Raw genomic sequence first — 10,915 nt, forward strand, 5'->3', positions numbered from 1 at the left:
GTCTAACTGGGATTGTATTTGTTACAAATATTACAACTCAGAACCTTTTAGTTTTTTACAGTCTCGAAATTTCACACAAGAGGACAAATTAGATGGGAATTGACTTTTTGTTCCTTTTTCGGACGTAAAATTTCGACTTATTAGATCGAGTCTTAACTTCAAGAAAACTGTTCATTCAGAGTATCAAACAGTTCGTGGTAACGAACTGTAAGTAAGGAGCGACCAGGCTTTATAGTAACCAAAACTCTAAAAACCGCGATTTTGATACCAATAGATACATCAATAGAATCATATTTTAATGCTGATTTCAAATATATAAGTTTTATTAAGTTTAGTCTTACCCACCAAAAGGTACACGCCTGAGAAAAATTGCCTTATTTTCGAAAAAAGGGGGAAACAACCCCTAAAAGTCATAGAACTTTAATGAAAATCACACCATCAGATTCAGCGTTTCAGAGAACCCTGCTTTAGAAGTTTCATGCTTTCATCTGCAAAAATGTGGAAATTTTTTTTTTTTTTTCACGAAGAAAGATCACGGATGGGGGTTTATTTTTATTTCCCAAGGGGTGATCGTATCAATCATGTATTCCTAGTATATAATTAAAGGTATCATATGAACTTAAAAAAAAAGTTATATTGCACTTTTTAAGAGACCAAAAAAATTGGAGGGAAACTTGGCCCCCTCTCACGCTCATTTTTTTCCGGAAGTCAACCAATTAAAATTTTGAAATAGACATTTTGTTCAGTATAGCCGAAAATCTAATTAATATGTCTTTGAGGATGACTTGATCCTCCCCCCCCCAGTTCCCAGGGGAAGGGCTGCAAGTTATGAACTTTGCCCATTGTTTACATATGGCATTGGTTAATGGGAAGTATACAGACGTTTCAGGAGGGATATTTTTTCTGGTGGAGGGGGAGGGGGGTTGGATTTCTATGAAGGGGGCGCCGGATTTCAAAGCATTAATTAAAAAACGATCAGAAATTAAATGAGAAAAAACAAGTATTTTCAACTGAAAGTAAGGAGCAACATTAAAACTTAAAACAAACAGAAATTATTACGTATATGAGGGGGTTCGCCTCATAGTCAAGACCTCGCCCATTACGCTAAAGTTTTTTATAAATTTAAAAATGGCTATCTATTATAATTAAACGGCCTTTGTGATTCAGGTGTTTGTGATTCGAACAAAATTTCAACTTTAGCGTAAAGAGCGAGGTATTGAATAGAAATAAACTCCCTAATATACTATAAACATACAAATAGTTCGTTACGTAAGTTAATTCGTAAGTTACGTCTGAACAAAATATCGAGAAAGCCATTTAGTCGAAACAAGTAAAATTATTATGCAAATTTCATTCTAATTATTCATGTACAGTGAGCCAAGACCAAAGCTGCATTAATCAAAAAACGTTCAGAAATTAAATAAAAAAAAAGTTTTTTTTAACTGAAATTAAGGAGCGACATTAAAACTTAAAACAACAGAAATTATTCTGTAATAAGAAAGGGGCTATCCCCTCCTCAACACCTCGCTCTTTACGCTGAAGGTTAACTCAGCGTAAAGAGCGAGGCGTTGAGGAGGGGACAGCCCCTTTCATATACGGACAAATTTCTGTTCGTTTTAATGTCGCTCCTTACTTTCAGTTAAAAAAAAACTTGTTTTCTTTTGTTTAATCTACTTTACAAAATGAAATAATCATGTCAAATGAAAGGCATAACTTACAGGAATGACATTCCCTCACAGCACCAGGGCAAGGATTATGAATTATGCAATTAAGCATGCAGGATTTACCATCAGGAAAAGGGGAAAATGTTGATTCTGGGCGCATCCAAAAAGGCAAAGGGCATTAAGGTGAAACTATGGAATATGCTGAGGGGTAAATTATGCTAAATCAAAATGTACTATGTGCATTTAGTTTATCAAGATGGAGGATCTACAATACTGAACGGGTGAGGTTATTGAGTTAGAACTTTCAGGACATGTTGGGGGAGTTTTAAAAAGTGGTTGGGGTGTCACCAGCCCCCTCCCACGCCTTTTTCATTGAAATCCCTCTAAACTTCTTAATACCCTTACCTGTACCTAATATACTGCATATGAGCTATTTTGAGAACTTGGATACTCATATTTTTTTTTTTTTTTTGCTCAGCAGTTCCCAAAATTTTGCCTCAATACACATAGCCTTTTAGGACATATCCAGGAAAAAAATTTCCACCCATTCCTTATTCTTAATCCTTTTGAAAAAAAATAATTGCAAAAATTTTTGCACAAAAACTTTTTTTACAAAATAATTTTTTCAAAAAAAAGTAAAGAACTAAATTAAACAAAAAAATAACAAAAATAGAATCAAATAATCACCAAGCATACAACTATCAAAAATCATTATCAATAAATAAATGAATAACAAAACAAACATAAATTAAAATAAGTCAAATTCAAAACGACCAAAAATTAATCTGAGCAGAGTTCTAAACCATATGCTTTCTAAAAGCTAAAATATAATTTGTAGTTTACTGAAAAAATTCAAATGAATTTACAGAAATAAATGTGCATTGTCAGTTTAGTATATATATGCAGATATTTATTACTTAACATCTTAATTAATTTTTGATTTCTTATAGTTATAAAAGTGAAAACATTTAAAAGAATTTTTTTCAGTACATTACAAATTATATATATATATATATATATATATATATATATATATATATATATATATATATATATATATATATATATATATATATATATATATATATATATATATATATATATATATATATATATATATATATATATATATATATATATATATTTATATATATATATATATATATATATATATATATATATATATATATATATATATATATATATATATATATATATATATATATATATATATATATATATATATATATATATATATATATATATATATTGAACTTGAGTAAATATAATTGATAAAAATCAAGGAGAGGATTAGTGGCTACAGTAGAAAACTCGTAAATTGGCTACTAGTTTCTGACTTGCTTGTAGAATTTACAAGTAATGTTTGACTAATCTTAACGAGAAAAAGAAACTGCCGAGACCTCTAACAAAAACGTACCAAGATCTTTACCTCTTCGATGATATGGAAAAGAGGTTTTTTAAACCACTTGAGATAGCCAAAAATATATGGCTATCTCAAAATTTTGATTGGATGTGTTTGGGGAAAAGGCTGGGTGTGAGAGTGGGTTAAATACCCTCCAATCGCTTTCGACTATTAAAAAGGGCACGAACCCTTTCAATTTCCAATTGAATGAGCCCCTTTCGAAGTTTCTATGACAATGCTCTCTATGAAAACCTAATATGACCCCAGGGCATAACTTACATTCCTTGCCCTGAGGGGTGTATCATCATCAAAGACATAATATCCAGAACTTTCAACTACGTTGAAGAAAATGCCTCAATGCCCTGAGAGCTGAGAGGGGAAAGTCATCCTCAAAGACATAATTTCCGGACCTTTCAACTACTTTGAACAAAATCTCTATCTCAAAATTTTGATTGGTTGCGTTTTGGGAAATGGTTTACGCGAGAGGGGGGTTAGCTAACCCTCCTATCACTTACGACTATCAAAAAGGCCGCGAGCCCGTTGAATTTAAAATCAAATTAGCCCTTATTGAAGATTTTATGACAATGCTTCCTATAAAAACCTTATATGACCCTAAGTCATGAATTGCCCCCAGTTCCCCGGCGGTTGTGAGAGAAGCGTCATCCACAAAAACATAATTTCCGCAACAGTAACCTATAGTGAACAAACTGGCTATCTTAAAGTATCTATTGGATGTGTGTGGGAACATGGTGAGTGTGAGAGGGGTGTTATTCGCCCTGCAATCACTTTGGACTATTAAAGAGGCCACCAGCCCTTAGAATTTCCAATCGAATAAGCCCTATTTGAATCTTCTACGAAAACACATTCTATAAAAACTTTATATGACCCCAGGGCATAACTTACAACCCTTACTCTGAGGGCTGTGGGAGGAGTGTCCTCCTCAAAAACATAATTTCCAGATCTTTCAACTACATTGAACAAAATGGCTATCTCAAAATTTTGATTGAATATTCTTGGGGAAATTATGTGCGTGAGAGTGGTGTTAGTTGCCTTCTAATCACTTTGGGCTATTAAAAAGGACACTAGCCATTCCAATTTCCAATCGAATGAGTCCTTTTCGAATTTTCTACGAAAACTCCTTCAATACAAAGTGCACAGGTCTAAAGGAAACAAACAAACAAACAAACAAACAAAAAATAATACATTATGCTCACATCGTTCTTTACTTAGGCAGCGCTCTAGCGCTACCTATGATACAATCTGCATGTAAAAAGGAGAAAATTGTATATTCTTTGCCCTGGGGGCATGATATCTCCAGAGGCTTAGTTATTAGACATTGTGACTTTTCGAATAAATGACTTTTTAAGATCTCAATCAGTTCAAGGAAAGAATCTAAAGAGGCAAAAGAAGGATAGGGGTGGCTACCAGTCGTTCCTTTTTCAACATGCTTCACAACATACCTTTAAAATTTCAACTAGCCATTCTTTAGATATTTTGGTTGGGTCTTTTTGAAAACTCCCCTTCATATAGTGTGGTTTGATTCTGTTTGACCTCCCTCTCAACAATTTCAAAAAGTTTTACCTTAATATTCTTATACTTTTTGGAGGATCAAACATACTACCTTTCCCAAAAGCCAACCCTGTGTATAAACAATGGGCAACTTACATAACTTAAAATACTTGTGCCAGGGGATGTGGGGGTTTTGTCATCCCTAGAGGTCTAGTTATTGATTTTATGAAATAGTTTGAATAAGATGGCAATTCCAAAATTTTGATAAGATATCTTTGGAGGAAGAGCAGCTCTGGAGAGGGAATGGTTGCCGTCCAACAACTTTTTAACATCTTCCTCAACAATGTCTGAAAGTATAAACTTAATACCATCAGTTGTTCTCGTTATATTGCAGTGGACAGTCGAATTCCGAGAAGCTTGATCTGCTGAGCTATTATCTTATAAGGTTTGTTTGTTAACAACTGCATTGCACGGAGTAGCTAGCAGTTGTTATTAGAAAGGAATCCAAATCTGTACTGTTCACATTATTAGTAACTACAACAATATATGAAAAATTATTTTCTTAAAGGTCAAGCAATTAAATTCACCATTTCATGTGTGCACTAACGAGTATTTTTCCAGTTTCAGAGCATAACTGCGTTACTCACCAGATACTTGAATGCTAGAGCGATTATTTTTTACCACAACAATAAAAATTGCTGTTTCAAGGTCATCAACGATGAACCCAACGACAACTGATTACACTCATATTAAGTGGCATTGGTTACCATATGCTGCATAATAATTGTTGAAAGTTTTTGCGAAACATATTTTCAGTAGCAAAAAAACTGGATTTTTCCAAATTTCTACTACTACCACTAACAACTCGACGCAGCACCAAACCACCCATATCCCTATTACCCTATAGTCTACTGTTTAACTTTCTGGTGCTTACTAATCTCATACCAGTCACATATTTGGCGAGTCACTCCCCAAAAATTCGGTTTAACTATTGGTAGATCCATCCGTGCAACAAGGGTCTTGATTCTTGCGCATATCAAGAAGCAAATATCAGCTGCCCCTGGGAACGGTGTTACAAATAATCCGCGATTTAACCGTTTAGTTTTTGCAAGATTTCTCAATGCTATTGCTCAGCCGCACATACTGCATAACGCTCCATTTTAAAGAATCTTTACCAAGACAGATATTGAGCAAATCAGATCTTGCTATTGACGTTTTTAAAAATATTTACTTCGCCTCCGACCCTGGAACCAAAGTCATTTTTGTCTAATCGATATAATATAATTAATACGTTGCCACAAGGATTTTGGATTTCAACAATAAACTGTCACGAGAATGGAAACATATCTTGCAGCTGTAAGATGATTACCACAGCAGGAATTTAAAAGTTTTGTCTACATCCGTTGTCTTAGAATTTTAGTTTTTGTTGCAGTTCCTTTTGTATATTTGCTGAATGTTATCTCCTGAATACTTTTGGAATGTATTTTCCCGCAATTCTATCTACCATGAATATTCTACACGAAATGTTGACCATTTGGTCAGTGAGACCCGACATTCAACAAGGTCAATTTTTGCTTTACGGAACATAGGCGTTTCGATATGGAATGGTCTCCCGGATAGTATTAGAGGGGCCGATAGCTTTGTTTCACTTAAGAAAGAGTTAAAGAACTTTTTTTTAGAAAAAGGAGGATAATTTTTGCAGATTGGGGGGAGGAAGAGGGGAGGAGGGAGGAAGGGGTGAGGATGGTTAGAGTGTGCCAATGTAAATTGTTTTCTTGAATTTTTTCTCCTTACTTTTTTTTTTTGAAAAAATAAGAATTTATTAATAATTATTATTGTTTTTATTTATTTTTGATTAAAGGGCGGTTAAAAGATACAGCCACCAACAGGATTATTTTTTTTTAAATCTTAATGTGGTTGTCTAGTTATTTCTGATGTTTTTTGAAGGTTTTTTTTTTGGTAAAATAAAAATGTCTATGTCTAAAAAAATGACAGATAAATAAAGAATTACATATTTTAAAATCCTCTCAAATAATATATTTAATTTAAAAATTTATTACAGTCTCTTAGTAGAAAGCTTTTCACTGGGTCAAGAATTGGAGAAAACCAGTTACCAAAGAAGATGTGAAGTATCACGAGATGCAAACAACGGATAAGACCGTGGGATGGAGGGGAATGAATTTATTCATTGTAACAAAAACAACCATTGTTATGGTGGAACATACCTATTAAGAATTTTCAATAAAAAAACCCTGCCGTATGTTTTTAATATTTAAACACTAGTTAAAAAAAAAAATGTGTCTTTACAAACAAAAAATGAAAAAAAAAAAAAACCTAACCAAAAAACCACTCTCCTACTATATAAACAGATAAAAAAAATAGTATCAATCAAACAAAAACATGTGTGTATTGTATCATAATAACATTAACTGATATAGTGAATTTTAAAAGTATTTAAACATGTTAGTATAATAAAATATATTTTTTTTGAAAAACATGCATCTGTAGAAAGGCCTTATTGACTCCGAACAGCACCACGTGGTTTATGGTTTTCTCACTGAGAATGAAAAAACATAATTTTTCTCACTTGAAAAAACAGGAATTTTCTCACTTTTATGGATGTTTCTTGGACGATTATGTGTGTTGGTCAATTTATTTGATGTTTTTCATGGATGTCAACATCAATTTATGTCTGTTTTATGGTTTTTGTCAGTGAGAATGGAAAAACAATATTTTTCTCACTTTGATGGATGTTTTCTGGATTATTGAGTCTAATATCACCTTTTAGAATTGTTTCCGGGGAAGTTTGTTAATGTCTGACAGATGACGTCAAGTTAATTAATGTCTTTTATGTATTTCCAAAGAGAATTGTTTCCGAGCGAATGTTTATTAATACCTGAGAGATGATGTCATGATTGATTGATTTTTCACAAAAGGGGAATTAATTTGTTGTTTCTAAGGAGAATTATTGATTCACGAAAGGGGAATTAATTTGTTGTTTCCAAAGAGAATTGTTTCCGAGCGAATGTCTATTAATGTATTTGGAGTTCTACCAAGAGAATTGTTTCCGGGCGAATGTTTTGATCTTAGCGATGAAGTGATTAGCGCGCAAAAGGGTTTCTTAGTAATTTCAAATGTGACAGCACAGGGATGCCAAAAACAAAAGGAACTCGCTGAAATTACGTTTAGGGATTATTTGGGCGAAACTGTTTTAGACATTTTAGGGAATTATTTCGGCGAAACAGTTAGAGACATTTTAAAAGATGATTTTAGAAAAGGTTTTAGAAGAGAATTTGAGGGTGAAACTCTGTGGTCATTATAGTAAACAAGTTGTATTTGAACAGTGTTGTGAGGTCCTCTACCCCAACCCCACAGGGCTCCGATCCCCAAAACCTAACCCCGAAGAAGCCCCCCGGCCCCCAAAGGGTCCCCCGGGCACCCAAATGGATCCACCGGGCCCCCCAAAGGGCCCCCCGCGCCCCAAAGACCCCTGAGCCCTCATTTTTAAATACTTTTATTAGGCGTTACTATATCTTTTCAGAACACGTTAATTTCTTAATGTCATTCCTAAACCTATTTTACATATTGAAGTACTTATCTTTTTCATCCACAACTATACTTTACAGCTTTTTGGTTAACTCAACACCAAGAAATACTTATCAAAGACAGTATTAGAGCAAGTCAATTTCTTATTGACAATCCTAACCCCAATTTCCTACTTGATGTTCTTAACCTTTTAAAAAACAACTAGACTTTTCAGCTTTTTGGATACCTCAACACCAAGAAATACTTTTCAAAGACAATATCAGAGCAAGTTACTTTCTTAATGTTTCTTCTAAACCTATTTTACAACTTGAAGTACTTGTCTTTTTTACCCACAACTCTACTTTACAGCTTTTTGGATACCTCAACACCAAGAAATACTTTTCAAAGACCATTTCAGAGCAAGTTACTTTCTTAATGTCCCTCCTAAACCTATTTTACAAGTTGAAGTACTTATCTTTTTGACTCACAACTATACTTTACAGCTTTTTGGGTACCTCAACACCAAACAATACTTTTCAAAGACCATTTCAGAGCAAGTTACTTTCTTAATGTCCCTCCTAAACCATTTTCCAACTTGAAGTACTTATCTTTTTCATCCACAACTATACTTTACAGCTTTTTGGTTACCTCAACACCAAGAAATACTTTTCAAAGACAATTTCAGAGCAAGTTACTTTCTTAATGACCCTCCTAAACCCATTTTCCTACATGAAGTACTTATCCTTTTCACGCACAACTATACTTTACAGCTTTTTGGATACCTCAACACCAAGAAATACTTTTCAAAGACCATTTCAGAGCAAGTTACTTTCTTAATGTCCCTCCTAAACCGATTTTACAAGTTGAAGTACTTATCTTTTCATTCACAACTATACTTTAAAGCTTTTTGGATACCTCAACACCAAGAAATACTTTTCAAAGACCATTTCAGAGCAAGTTACTTTCTTAATGTCCCTCCTAAACCCATTTTCCAACTTGAAGTACTTATTTTTTTCATTCACAACTATACTTTACAGTTAGAGTTCTAGTTTAGTTTAGTTTTAGTTAAGAGTTTAGAATTTTAGCTTAGAGTCTTAGCTTAGAGTTTATGTTATAGTTCTAGTTTATTTTAGTTTTAGTTTATAGATTAGATTTTTTACCTTAGAGTCTTAGTTTAGAGTTTTTGTTGAAGTTCTAGTTTAGTTTAGTTTTAGTTAAAAGTTTATTGTTTTAGCTTAGAGTATTATGTTAGAGTTTTTGTTGGATTTCTAGTTTACTTTAGTATTAACTTAGAGTTTTTTTTTATAGAGTTCTAGTTTAGTTTAATTTTAGTTAAGAGTTTGATGTTTTACCTTTGAGTTTCAGTTAGAGTTCTAGTTTAGTTTAGTTTTAGTTAAGAGTTAGTTAGCTTAGAGTTTTTGTTAGAGTTCTAGTTTATTTTAGTTTTAGTTAAGAGTTTAGAGTTTTTAGCTTAGAGTCTTAGCTTAGAGTTTTTGTTGAAGTTCTAGTTTAGTTTTAGTTAATAGTTTAGAGTTTTAGCTTAGATTCTTAGCTTAGAGTTTTTGTTAAAGTTGAAGTTTAGTTTAGTAATAGTTAAGAGTTTAGAGTTTTAGCTTAGAGTCATAGCTTAGAGTTTTACTTAAAGTTGTAGTTTAGTTAAGTTTTAGTTAAGAGTTTCGAGTTTTAGCTTAGAGACTTAGCTTAGAGTTCTAGTTTAGTTTAGTTTTAGTTAAGAGTTTGGTGTTTTACCTTATAGTCATAGCTTATAGAGTTTTTAGCTTAGAGTCTTAGTTTAGAGTTTTTTGTTGAAGTTCTAATTTAGTTTTATTTAAAAGTTTATAGTTTTTAGCTTAGAGTCTTAGCTTAGAGTTTTTGTTAGAGTTCTAGTTTAGTTTAGTCTTAACTTAGAGTTTTTTTTTATAGAGTTCTAGTTTAGTTTAATTTTAGTTAAGAGTTTGATGTTTTACCTTTGAGTTTCAGTTAGAGTTATAGTTTATTTTAGTTTTAGTTAATAGTTTGGTGTTTTACCTTAGAGTTTTAGCTTAGAGTTTTAGTTAGAGTTCTACTTTAGTTTAGTTTTATTTAAGTGTTTATAATTTTATCTTAGAGTATTAGCTTAGAGTTTTTGTTAGAGTTCTAGTTTATTTTATTTTTAGTTAAGAGTTTAGAGTTTTCATCTTAGAGTCTTAGCTTAGAGTTTTTGTTGAAGTTCTAGTTTAGTTTAGTTTTAGTTAATAGTTTAGAGTTTTAGCTTAGAGTCTTAGCTTAGAGTTTTTGTTAGACTTGAAGTTTAGTTTAGTAATAGTTAAGAGTTTAGAGTTTTAGCTAAGAGGCATAGCTTAGAGTTTTACTTAAAGTTGTAGTTTAGTTAAGTTTTAGTTAAGAGTTTCGAGTTTTAGCTTAGAGACTTAGCTTAGAGTTATAGTTTAGTTTAGTTTTAGTTAAGAGTTTAGAGTTTTTTAGCTTAGAGTCTAAGCTTAGAGTTTTTGTTAGAGTTCTAGTTTAGTTATAGTTCAGAATTTAGAGTTTTAGCTTAGAGTCATAGCTTAGAGTTTTAGTTAAAGTTATAGTTTAGTAAAGTTATATTTAAGAGTTTAGAGTTTTACCTTAGAGTCATAGATTAGAGTTTTTGTTAGAGTTCTAGTTCAGTTTAGTTTTAGTTAAGAGTTTAGAGTTTTAGCTTAGAGTCTTAGCGTATAGTTTGTGTTAGAGCTCTAGTTTAGTTTAGTTTTAGTTAATAGTTTAGAGTTTTAGCTTAGAGTCTTACCTTAGAGTTTTTGTTAAAGTTGAAGTT

The sequence above is a fragment of the Artemia sp. Qi Xiang Cuo genome, chromosome 12 (assembly GCF_049724085.1).
Source record: "Artemia sp. Qi Xiang Cuo chromosome 12, ASM4972408v1, whole genome shotgun sequence".
Lineage (NCBI taxonomy): Eukaryota > Metazoa > Arthropoda > Branchiopoda > Anostraca > Artemiidae > Artemia > Artemia sp. Qi Xiang Cuo.